This window comes from Pinus tabuliformis, chromosome 1_1, assembly GCF_031772625.1.
Source record: "Pinus tabuliformis cultivar Carrire ecotype Pingquan chromosome 1_1, CPIR1, whole genome shotgun sequence".
Classification (NCBI taxonomy): domain Eukaryota; kingdom Viridiplantae; phylum Streptophyta; class Pinopsida; order Pinales; family Pinaceae; genus Pinus; species Pinus tabuliformis.
Genome location: NC_142297.1, coordinates 183,937,945 through 183,951,034, shown reverse-complemented (window position 1 = coordinate 183,951,034; position 13,090 = coordinate 183,937,945). Strand labels below are relative to the sequence as shown.

The 13,090-nt window shown below is 41.0% G+C and overlaps 1 pseudogene; it reads left to right on the top strand.

The window, feature by feature from the left end:
- Window positions 1–11,670: 11,670 nt before the first annotated feature.
- LOC149212155 (uncharacterized) overlaps window positions 11,671–13,090 on the top strand; it is a 50,048-nt pseudogene continuing 48,628 nt past the window's right edge.

The window sequence follows — 13,090 nt, the reverse complement described above, 5'->3', positions numbered from 1 at the left end:
AATGATATGCCAAACAATTGTCTGAAAACATAGATATATCAACAATAACAAATTTTAAGAAATGTTCATTCACATAAAGAAATGAGACAAAAACAGTGATAATAGTACCGTATGCATTTGAATCCTTCAGATGTAAACAACACTTCGATTCCACTTTCCTATTCGAGAAAACCTCCAGAAGATGCAAAAGTGTAAGTCTTGAAAAAAGCTTCTTTCATAAAAATGCAAAATTTTGATCCACTTTTGAAAGTACAAAAGTGCAACTTCTTAAGTCAAATCTTATACAAATTAAGGACCCTTTCTAAATACTTGAAAGGGTCTTAAATAATAAAAATAAAAACAAACTATCAACAAAAATCACTATGAGTTGTTCTAACCGTAGACATGAAAATCTGGGATTTGGTATAAAAATAGCAGTGCGATAGCGATTGAACTAATTCATTGAATCGACTTCCTTTCTTGTGCTTGTAGTTGACAGATTGCAAGCATTGGTTGGATTTCTGGAGGTTGACTCATCCTGGAATGTAGCTGGGCTGTGTAGGTGGCATCAGAGAGTTCGGGAATCATGCAGTTGACTGCGTCAGAAAGGCATTTCATGGCCATCTGCTGGCTATGTGGCTTGACTAGAAAAAACCAGAATGTATCCCATGTCAAGTTTTGCACTTCTCCGATCTATTTTTCTCTGCTTGCCAGCTCCTATCTCCAATGATGTTCCAGTGCCTTTGCTTTTGGGAGTTTACCTGGAGAGCAATCAGAGATCAAATTAGACATATGCAAACTGTTATTTACTAATTTGATTACACTGTTCATTGCAACTCTGGATCTAGAAATTGCTCTTTCAACTTTCATTAGTTGGGACTCCCATTCCGAAAACAGGATTTCCTTGTGCGATTCTTGTATTTTTGGCAAATTGGCGGCCCTTCCTTCTACAGAATCTTTCCAAGAAAGAAAATTTGTTATCCTTTCATCTGCTTTTTCCAATTTCATTATGGCGTCAACTGCCTTCTCAATTAGTGATGTAGAGATATCGCACAATGGGTCAGCCAATGATATATTATCACAAAGGATGTTCAACTACCAGGACAAGGCTTTGGTTATCTCCAAGGCTTCTCTTTTGAATTCACTAACATGTGGATAACCCTTGTACATTTTTATCTGTAATTGCGTTTATGCAATTTGATCTTCCTTGGCCTTGTTTTCCAGTTCAATTGTCATCGGAAGCCTGCTTAGTTCTTGAGACAATTTCTGTTGTTTCTGGAGAGTTCTGCTCATCAATGTACTGTTTCTCCAATTTCAACTGCTCTCTTAGTCGCTCATTTTGCTGTCTCTGCTCTGCTAGCTGTTGTTCAAGCTGACTAATCCTTTACTGTTCTTCTATAGATTGCCCTTCAAGTTGAGTGATCCTTTGATCCTTTTCCCTGATTAGCTGGCTGACCTCTGAAGCTTTGTCCATTGTTGCTGCTGTATAAGCCCCTACACATTGAGATAATTTAGTTAAATACTTAGAAGGATTGACTTCTGCCTTCCATACCACATTCATCATTTTGTCATGAGGAGTTGAGGTCCTTAATCAATTTTCCTTTTTTTCCTCTGTCTTTTTTTTTTTTTTAACTGAAACGGTTAATTTTTATTGATAGAAAGCTGATCGGGCATTGCCTGAACGACCATTACAATTTCCATTGCTGATTACAACACTCTTTCACTTAAGGGATGTTTGCCTTAGTTGGAGTTCCTGCATTTATGCTGATCATTCCTTCCTGAAGAGAGCATCCTATATTTGCCAATCTGTCTGCATCCTTGTTTAATCCTCTAAGAATATGGTATATTTGAACCGAGTAGAGGTCTTTCAATATTCTGTTTACTCTTGCTAGCTGCTTGTTCAGTGCCGGATCCTTGAGCTTTTCCTTTTTTACCATTGTTTTTATCAACAGTTCTGAATCTCCTATTATTAAGATTTCCTTTGGGTTTTCTTTACTTGCAATTCGGCAAGCTTTCCAGAGGCTAAGTATTTCAGCTTGGTTGTTTGTTTTCACTTCCAGACCCCAGATGAATTCTTCTTTTTTCCCATTCCGATAGAAGATCACTCCTCCCGCTCCTGATCTCCCTGGATTGCCTTTTGAGGCTCCATCAAAGAAGATGGTGCATATGTCCTGGGATTTCCTCCACTTTTGGAAGTTGTCTTCAGTTTCACGAATCTGCCATATTTCCTTGTGGATTGGTCGTGTAGGTGCTTGCTGTCTGCCTTTTCCTGTGTAGTCTTCCAACCACGCGCTTTCTTCTCTTCTTAGTGAGTTATCTTCCTTTGCTGTATGATGATTTAGAGTTTCTAGGAGAAGCTTCTTTGCCTGTTCCGCCACTTTCATAGCTGGTTGCTCAATGTTATTAAAAATGATCTCGTTCCGGGCTAACCAGATTTTCCAACAAACATATTTAGGCACAGTTGTCCATACTTTGTGCCAAATTGATTTGTTGACAATTCGGTGAGGGTAGTTGTCATTCCAGGATGTAAACATGGAGGTTATTGTACTTTGGGAAGGGGCACTCACATTTAGTCCGGACAAGAAAATGGACCATACCTCCTTCGCGAACTCACACATTATGAACATATGGCTTGCTGTTTCTAGCTCTCTTTTGCAAAGGATGCATCTGTGTGGCCCTGCTATACCCCTTTTGCTCAGATTTTCTCCTGTGAGGATTTTGTTATGAAATAAAGTCCAAAAAAAGAAGTTGATTTTTGGGATGCTGAAGCTGTCCCAAATCTGCTTCCAGACAGATCCCTGATGTGGTGAATCTTGCTGGCTTTGCAGTTGATGGTATCCCTGGTTTGCTGTATATACTCCATTCTTGCCCCATCCCCAAATGTCCTCCTCATCAATGTGGACTGGTGTAAAATCAGCGATTTCTTCAATGAGGACAGCGAGCTGGTTTTTTAACTGTTCTGGAATTCTGGGCCATTTCCATCTCAACCAATTGCCTTTACTGTCCCATTCTGTTAAATCCTCTATTTTTTTAATACCTCTTGCTCGGAGCCAATCTCTGATCTCGGCGATCTCTGTTTTTTGGTTTAGCGGCTGATGTCCCATTATGCGGTCTTTCCAGAGATTCGTATTCTTCCCATTGCCTGGAATACGGTATAATTCACTTCTGAAAAATTCTATTCCTTTGGCGCACAGTTTCCAGGCCTGCGTGCCTTTGGGATGCTTCTCTGGTTTATAGTTCATGATGGATCGGTTTTTGAGGTATTTCTCGTTAAGGATCTTACTTACAGGATGGTTGGGCTCCACGCATAATTGCCATAGCAATTTGCATCCCAGGGCCACGTTTGCTAACCCAGGATCGCGCACCTGAAGGCCTCCTTCCACCATCGGCCTTTTAACTGTTTCCCATTTGATTAGATGGAGTCGATTGCTGTTCCCTCGCCCACCATTCCACAGAAAATTGCGTATGTACCTTGAGATTTGATCGGAGATGTGTTTGGGTGCCATCATCAGAGCCGCTTGAAATGTTGGCAGTGCTGAGAGGACGGATTTGATTAATATGAGTTTGCCTCCTGTAGATAACCAGAAGCCTCCCCACGCTGTTATCCTCTTCTTGTATTTTGCTATTACTTCGTCCCACAGGTGATTCCTGTTTGAGCCCAACGTTATGGGAAGTCCCAGGTATTTAATTCTTTCCCATTCTGCATACCCTTTGTATCCCAAATCTTCTGCGATTTTCCCTATTGATTGCTGGTCTATGTTCCAGCCATAGACTGCACTCTTCTTTTCACTTACTAGAGCGCCAGTGATGCTGCAAAACTTCTGTAATATGGTTTTGAAAGCTGATGCTATTCTTGAGGAGGCCCCCCCCAGCAGGAGCGAGTCATCAGCGAATAATGCGTGGTTCATTGGTTCTATGCCTTTCTCTATTCTGATCCCTGGTATACTGCCTTTTTGTTTTTCCATAGTTAACTTTCTGCTTAAGGAGTCAGCCATCAGAATGTAGAGGAAGGGCGAGAGGGGACAGCCCTGTCTCAGGCCCCTTGTGGCTGGGAAGAAGTTTGCAGGTCTGCCATTTATCATTGGTGCTATCCATATCTTTTCCAGGCAGGCTTTAATTAAATCAATGAAATTCAGGTTGAAGCCATAAGCTGATAGAACCCTGTATAAAAAGGATCTATTTACTCTATCAAAAGCATTGCACATGTCCAGTTTGATTAACATACCTTGTTCTCTGCGCAGCTGACTTGAATGCAGTGCTTCCTGCACTTGGATGACGTTGTCCAGGATGTGTCGTCCTTTCACAAAACCTCCTTGTGCTGGAGTAATTAATTTTTGGAGTAATGGTTTAATTCTATTTGCCATCAACTTGGCCAGTATCTTGTAGGATGAATTGCATAATGATATAGGTCTATATCTATCAAATGTGCCTGGGTTGGCTTCCTTTGGGATTAGAGCGAGGAAAGTTGAGTTTATGCCGCCTCCGACTTTTGCCTTCCTCATGAAACCCTGGACCATTCTCATAAGATCAGTTTTGATTATCTCCCAGCAGATTCTGTAAAAGTGGATTGAAAATCCATCGGGCCCTGGGGCTTTATCTGGCTCCATGGACCAGACTATATTTGTTATTTCTTCTTCTGAGGCTGGCCTTAAAAGAATTTCATTGTCATCTGAGCTTACTAGCTGGGGAATATTTGTGAGGAATTCTTCTATGTCCTCCTCGCTCCCATCTTTTCCAGCGCTGAGGAGATTTTGGAAATGATTTACTGCTGCCTCCTTGATCTGTTCAAATCCTCTACATACCTGTCCATTGGAAGTAGTAATTTCTGCAATGTGATTTCGCGAGATCCATGCCCTGTATTGTCTATGGAAATATGCTGTATTCCTGTCCCCTGCTTTGAGCCACAGGCTGCGGGATTTTAATCGCCAGAATTCCTCCTTATTTCTAAAGGAGCTGTATGCTTTCCTTTGGGCATATTTTTCTTTGTCTAGATCTATGGCTGTGATGGCTTTCTCTTCCAGCCCCAATTGAAGTTCTTCCAACTGTTTTGTTGCTTCTTTCCTCTGGCTGGTGGGGGAGTTGGCGTCTTTCTTTATCCATTCTTTGAGTGCCTTTTTGGTGTTCTTAATTTTTTGCTCCCACACATAGCTTGGGGAGCCTAAGATATCTTTTTCCCAAGCTGTTTGTACAGTTTCAAGAAACCCCTCTCTTTTGGCCCAGAGGGGACTAAATCTGAATGGAAGAGGACCGAGGTCTTCTTCCTCCTTTATGCACAGGAGAATTGGTTTGTGGTCCGATGTTAATTTTGGCAGGATCTTAGAGAATACTATTCTATTGTCCATCATAATTGTGCTGCTGGCGAGGAATCTATCTAGCCTTGCTGAAATGTGTTGTTCCCTTGTTCTATTATTTGTCCAGGTGTATGCTCCTTTCACCGGCTTGAAGTCAACCAAGTCCCATGACTGGATGAGATTTTCCACAGTGAGTAGGAAGGGATCTCTCGTAGAGGATCCTCCTCGTTTTTCTTTTGGATCTAGGATTATATCCAGGTCTCCTCCTATGATTATATTCCTAGGGCTGCATTGCTCTATGTAATCTGTTAGAGTTTTCCAGCACTCTTTTTTCTCCTCATAATGCACCGGGACATACATATTAAACAAATCTAGTTTAACTTTGCCTGCTGTGTGCCATAGTTTTGTATATATCCAATGTTGAGTCTCATGTGTTCTGCCAAGGGAGAATAGGTTCTTTGACCAAAATGTGCATATTCCTCCAGCCGATCCTCTTGCACTGATTACCTTCCCTGAATCAAATTTCCATTTGGTGATGTTGGTATTTAGAAGGGTCTCCCCTTCTATTTTGGTCTCTTGGAGCATGAGTACGTCTATGGGTTCCATTTTCATTAAATCTTTGATGGCCTCTACCTTGTCGGGGTTACCGTGACCCCTGCAGTTCCAAGATACCAAGTTCAGGTTCATCATTTACAACTTGTTGGTGTGGGGCCTCCTCCCTTGGATGCCCTTGGCCTGATATTCCTTCCCAGAGTCATTTCTATGGTAGCTTGACTTCCTAGGGTTTTTTGCTTTTCTGATTCTTCTTCCCTTACCTCTTTGTTTGATCTCCTTCCAGCTCGCTTGGATGGTCTTTCTTCATCATTCGAGGAGCCAGCATTTTCTGTCTTTTTCTTCTTCTGCTTAATTATGTCTGCGTATGAAGGGGAAGAATTATTGCTTGGATTCGGGTTTGATGTGTTACCTGGATCTTGAATATCGCTGTCTTTGTGCTGGGGTGGATCTTCTTGCTCTTTCTCCAGAGGCTCTGTGGGTGGTGTGAGAGATTCGAATGGGTTTTTGTCCTCCGCTGCACTGGTGACTTCCTTGCTCCCGGCATTTTGTTGACTTTCAGTTTCTTGTCCTGTTTTGTTCCCTGTCTCCTTGCCTTTGTTTTTGTTGTTCTGCCTATTATTTGCTGCTTTCTTTACTTGCTTCCATTGCTCTCCTTTTTCTCTCTCGGTGGATTCCTCATTTTTCTTCTTACAATATCTTGCGAAGTGTCCGTATTCGTGGCAGTATCGACATTTGAATGGAAGCTGCTCGTAGTCTAGTTCTTGAATATGCGTCCAGTCTGCCACCGAGAGCTTGATGGCTTCGGGAAGCCCGATTTCTAGGTCAACCTCTACGCAGATTCTCGCACAGGAGTATTGATCCTTCCTTGGCGCCTGATCTATATATCTGCCAAGTGCATTTCCAATAGATTGCAACGATTTCTGGCTCCAGCAGTGGAGTGGAAGATGTGGAAGGCGCACCCAGACTGGCACTGCCTTGGGCACATCTTGGGATGGGTCGAAGTCGGGGGACCATTTGTTCAGGTACAGTCCTTGAGGGCCCATGAAATATGGCCCGTTTCTGAAGATCAGGCTTCTATCCTCTGCATTTTCGAACACGAACACAAAAAAACCCTTGCCCACGAAATGACTTTTTATTCCTTCTTTGACCAGGGGGATCCAGTTGCGCTTTACCCATTCTTCAACTCCTTTCGGGGAGGGCCATAACCCTGTGAACTGACTGATTAGTCCTCTTTCGGCGAGATTCAATGCTGATATGCATGTGTCCTCCATCGGTAAGGACACCGTTGGAATGCTTCCCAGCTTTTTAACAAACTTGAGCTGAGGTCCGGAAGGCTGGCATTTTCCTGAGGATGCCACCAGGGCACTGAATGCCTGCAGTTCTGATGGGGTTTCAGAGCCATCGCCCCATTCCATGTCTGAGGTTCCTCGAGGGAGAAACCGGCCCGTGTTAAGTCGTGGATGAGGCCCCCATACGAGGGCGATGCCGATTCCAGCCAATCCTCAGTTCCCTGCCAACCTACGCCGCTCTGGTTAGATCTCCTGCTTGCCTGATGTGCGCCTGAGTTGTAGAGCTCCCGCTGCCTGTCGTTTCCGTAACCAAAATTTGGCAGATATGATGGTTAAAACAAGTCAAGGACGAATGTGTTTTTTCCTCTGTCTTTTAACCATAGCCCTGTTCTTCGGATTGTAGAATACATCTAGCGGTGGTATTTCTTTTGTTTTTAGTACAATCTCCTCTGTAGGATTTTCGAGAATGATTTCTATATCCTGTTGAATCTTGGGTAGGCCGCTTGTCCCTTCAATCGGAACACTAATAACCTCAGGCTTTTGTGTTGTGGGCGATTTTGGTGTAGTGAGCTCTTGGGAGTCATTCGGGTTCTTGATGATTAGATCGAACTGCTCCCATTCCTTGATTAAAGCAGGATCAATATTTATATCAGTATCAAGGATCTCACTAGTTCCTTCCTTTGTCTACTCCCTTTCAGGGCTCTTTTCCTTTTCAAGAGTCTTTTCAATAGTTTTTTCTTCAAAGTGGCCTTCCAGTTGCACCATAGAGGTAGTATTTAACAAGTCCAAAGGTAGTGTTTGCAACCTCTATGTCCTGAACTTCAAAAATTCCTCTAATCCCTCTGCTCCCAATTTGATTTTTGCTAGATGTTTCACTTGAGAAAATAACTCAGCTGAAGTGAACAAATCATCATAATCATCCTTCTCATGTTCAAACTTGGCAATTTTGACATGAGAGGTGAAATTGTAGGCGACTGCTTTTGGATCATACTGCCTCTTTGGGATGACTGCTAACTTTAACATTTTAATTTTCTCAGCTTCCTTCTCTGCATGTTTGAAGTCATGCAGTGTGAAAGTACCACATCGGAGGGGGAATGAAGGCCACATTTGTTTTTTGGACTCCTTTAGGTTCCTTGACATCCCTGCTTCTGTTATCTGATAAGCTATTTCTCTGGAAAATAGTTTATCAGGAATGTATAAGGGGAGGACATGTGGATCAGTAGTGCTGCCAAAAATTCTGATGTAGGTGAACTTCTCTTCACCGAACCAACTACCAATTGATGTTAGGTCGACACTGGCTTCATCAGACAACCTAGGAGCGGGTTTGTTGAATATAGCATAATGAATAGGCAAGACGAAACCATGACAGATTCTATAAAGATGATTTTTATAATGGGCTTTCCACAATTCCTTATGATAGATATGAATGAGGATCGGGTCTTGTGGAGTCCATTTCCAACCTAAAATGGGGTAATCAGAATTGAAACAGACGGTGTCCAAAATGTAGGCACTCATATAAAATGGGGTTATTACCCGGGTAGTCACAAACCTGTTTCTTCTATAATCAAGGATTTGGTTGGCCATTTTATCAGATAAAATGGTTGCCTAATCCATGATATAAGAGTTAACTGCTGCTTCCATCGAAGACACCATTTCTATAGAAAACTTAGCCGAATCATGGACTCCAAAGAGTCTGCATATCATAGCACCATCATAGCAGTAAGGAGATGCTAAGGAGTCTACGGAGTACATACTTGATGATTCATGCTTATCTTTATTTGGATAATGCCTCCACTGCCTGATAGGGTCCAACTCCACGACATTTTCCTTGGCGAAGGATTCCAAAAACGCGTTGTTGTAATGTTTTTGTGGTTCCGGAAAATGGTACATCTTTTTGATATCTTCCGCCCTGAATGAACTGAACATCCTTCCATCAGCCGTAAAGAATGCTCTGTCTGTTATGCTGATACTTTCAATTACCCATCTGACCAAGTCATTATAGGGTAATATTTTAGTGCAGGCTGCTATTCCGTGAAGATAAGAGCTGGCCAAATCCTTAAGAGTACTCTCTAACTTATTAGTGGAATCCGTTGTTCCCTTTTCTTCTTCAATCTCTTCTGAATCTTTAGTTTCCAGTAAATTGTATATGGTTCCCATGAAGCCTTGCCAAGACCAAGGCAGGTAGTATCAGCTATCAAGACCTTTTTTACTGGTTCCTCTTTGGTTATGACGGGAGCCTTTGTTTTCTTTGATTTCTTTGTCATTTTCGCTGGATTCATAAATTCAGACTTGCTCTGCACAACGAAACAAAAGAATGTAATAGAGGAAATATTTGCTCAATGCTAATACACAGTATACAAGATTAACGACAGTTAAGCGCAATGAATGTTATGGATTTGATATATTACACTACCACGGATGAAATCCTTGAAGGATTCAACCATAACTGTTAGATTAATGATTTCCGTAACTGCCAACATGACACTTAAATGCCATAAAGATATGTCGCATTGCGAATCTTAATAACGGTTCTTTAAAAATAAATATCGTAACTTCCCGATAAGCGATAAGCGATTAATCGCATATCGCAGATTGGGAGGTATAACCATTATGCTTAATTGTTTCCTTTGTAAAGTTATGATTGCGATAAATCGCATCGACGAATTCCAAATGGGCATTTGTTTTGCGTTTCGTGCTTTCAGCGATGGTCGATTGCGCTCGGCTTATCGCATTGGAAGATTTATATGACCCCTTGGAATGATTCCTTGATAGGTTGCGATCTGCGCTTTCGGATGGCGTTATCGCATCGACGATTGCCAATGGAAACATTAAGTCCGTCTTTTAAACAAAGGACATGACACATTCATTTATATTTGTTTTATGACAAGGTCTTGTTTAATATTTAAATCTAATCAGACCTTTTCATAAGGATTTTCATGTGTTGTATAGTTTTGCAAAGTTGCGATTGTTATTGAACTTAACCTAAAAGCAAAAGACTCGTCACAACTATTGATTTTATCTAAGTTCTAAAAAGAGGACCCATTTCTTGTTAAAGTTTTTAGATAAAAATTTTGAAATGGGGAGGGTTGGTGTATAGCACAACATAGTCCTACACGAACAAATAACCCATGAGGAGAAAGGTACTTTATTTCATTTATTGATGATTTTACCAAGGCTAATTGGATAATGGTGTTTAAAGAAAATTTCAGGATATTTAAAGCTTAGGTTGAAAATGAGAAAGATATAAAGATTAAATGCTTAAGATTAGACATAGGAGCAGAGTTCACCTCAAGATAATTCAAATAATTTTGTGAAGAAAATGGCATAAGGAGGCAATATTCAGTAGCTAGAACACCACAACAGAATGAAGTAGTAGACAAAAAGAACATAACAATTCAGGAGATGGGCAGAGCAATGATAGATGAAGGGGAGGTTCCACACACCTTCTTGGGAGAAGTAGCACAAGCAACTGTCTATCTAGAAAATAGAACACAACTCATGCCTAACAGTGGTAAGACTCCATATGAGTTATGAAAATGGATACCAACATCACATTTCAAAGTGTTCGAGAGGAAACATTATATCAAAAGAAATGATAAAAAGCTTAGAAAATTTGACTCTCGAGCTTATGAGGGTATATTTATTGAATAGTCAATCAAGAGTAAAGGCTACAAGTGCTTCAACAAGAGGAAAAAATTGGTTGAAGATTGCATTAATATTGTAGTGGATGAAGTATTGTCACGTTTAGAGCCATTTAGAGAAAACGAGAGCTCAGGAAAGGAAGAAGATTTAACCTCCAGATTCTAAAATCAAGAAGAACAAAAAATAGAAGATGAAGATGAAGAAGAAGATACATAAAAAAAAACACAAAACTCCTTCTAGGTATGTCCATAAACAACACCCATAAAGTTAAATTGTTGGTGATCGCAACCTTGATGTTCAAACTAGGAGGAAATCTTAGTTAAGCAAGTGAAGACAAGTTCTGGGTGAAGGAAATGAATGAAGAATTGGACCAAATTGAGAAAAATGACACTTGGGAGCTTGTCCCCAGACCCAAAGACAAAAATGTTATAGGCACCAAATGGGTCTGTAAGAACAATCTTGATCCATAAATTTCCGTGGATATTCCACTAGATAGTTCATCTCAATAGATCTGATCATGTTTGCAGGTTGCAAAAAAACAAAAAAACAAAAAACAAAAAAAAAAAACCAAAAGAACTCTTTATGCGATAAAATAAATCCCAAAAGCTTGGTGTGCCAGATTAGACAAATATCTTCAACAACAAGGTTTTAGAAGAGGGGCCTCTAATAGCAATTTGTATATAAAATCCAAAGATGGTCATTTGTTGGTTGTTTTGGTTTATGTAAATGATATTATCTTTAGCAATGATTTGGAAACGATGGGACATCAATTTGTTGAGTCAACATAGAAAACATTTGAGATGTCCGTGAGAGGTGAACTATCCTTCTTCCTAAGTCTCCAAATTAATCAATCTAAAAATTGTATCTTCATTTATCATTCCAAGTATTTAAGGGAAACATTGAAGAAATTTGTGATGGAAGAATGCAAGCCAGTTGGTACCCCATGGTTACTAGTTTTAAGCTATGTGTTGGGGCCTTCGTTTAATTTTGAAAAGGTTTTGATCAATTTTGTTTCATCGAAGGATGAGAAGGAAATGGGTGGCAACAACGGTTGGCTGGCGGAACAGGTAGTTGCGGAAGAGTTGCGGCAAGGTGGCAGCGGAAGGCAAAGGCAGCCGAGGGGGCGGGAAGGTGCAAGAGCAGCCGAGGGGAAGAGTATCCGAGCAGGAATTGGCAGTCCAGGCAACAGAAAAGAGTATAAAAGGAAAGGGCTAGAAAAGGAGAAGGATTCGGTTGGTTGATGAAGGACGGTAAGGCTGTGGGAGCAGGCGAGAGGACATCCAGTTGTAGTAGATGGATAACAGAGTGCAGGAGTTTGGTAGGCTTGGGCCTTGAAGCTGGACCGAACCCGTGGAGCTGAGCCGGGTATTCCTTGTAGTTGGTTGCGGTGAACGTCGAAGTTATATTGTAATGTTTACTGTTAAGTTAATATAAAGAATGGCTATACTGGTTGCGAACTATGATGTGTATGAGACCCTTCTATGGGATGAATCTCTAAATTTTGAATGTTCCATCAATTGCATGTAATCAGTAGTTCTAGTATTATCTCTGTCATGTTGTTATCTCTACTTTATGCACAATGAATATATATCTGTGATCGAATGAAATCGGTTAATGCTTCCTCAACTCCATGCTGAACCTTTCTCCCTTTCGGTCGCAACATGCCTCGGGTGAGACTCCTTGCCCTTTTGGGTAAGGTGAAAATGTCGGTGTTGTCCTAAACTACAACAAACCATTGTTGGCCCTCTACGCCTGAACCCAGGGTCTTTTCCCCCTGACAACTCTTTCGAGCCAACACTATGTAAGGAGGATGAAACCCCTCTTGTAAATTAGACAGTCTACAAATCAATGATTGGAAGCTTGTTGTACCTCACTACCTCAAGTCCAGACATAATGCAAGTAGTAGGCCTGGTGGCCAGATTTCAAGAGCCCTAAAGAAATCCATGTCATTGTTGTAAAAAGGATATTCAAATACATGCAAGGCACACCATACTTTGGTTTATGGTATGGCAGAGGAAAAAACTTTAAATTAATAGCTTACACTAATTTTGATTGGGCAGGTAACCTCGATGATAGTAAAATCACCTTTGGAGTAGCATTCCTTTTGGGAGATTGTCTTGTGTCTTGGGTTAGCAAAAACGAGTCTCAATGTCATTATACATGACTAAAACTGAGTACATTTGTTGTTGCCACTTGCTGCACATAGATTATTTGGATGAAGCATACCTTAAAGGACATCAGGGCAGAGTTGAATTATTCAATTCCAATAACATGTGACAACATTAGTGTTATCAGCATCTCTGAAAATCCTATCATGCATTCCAAGACCAAGCA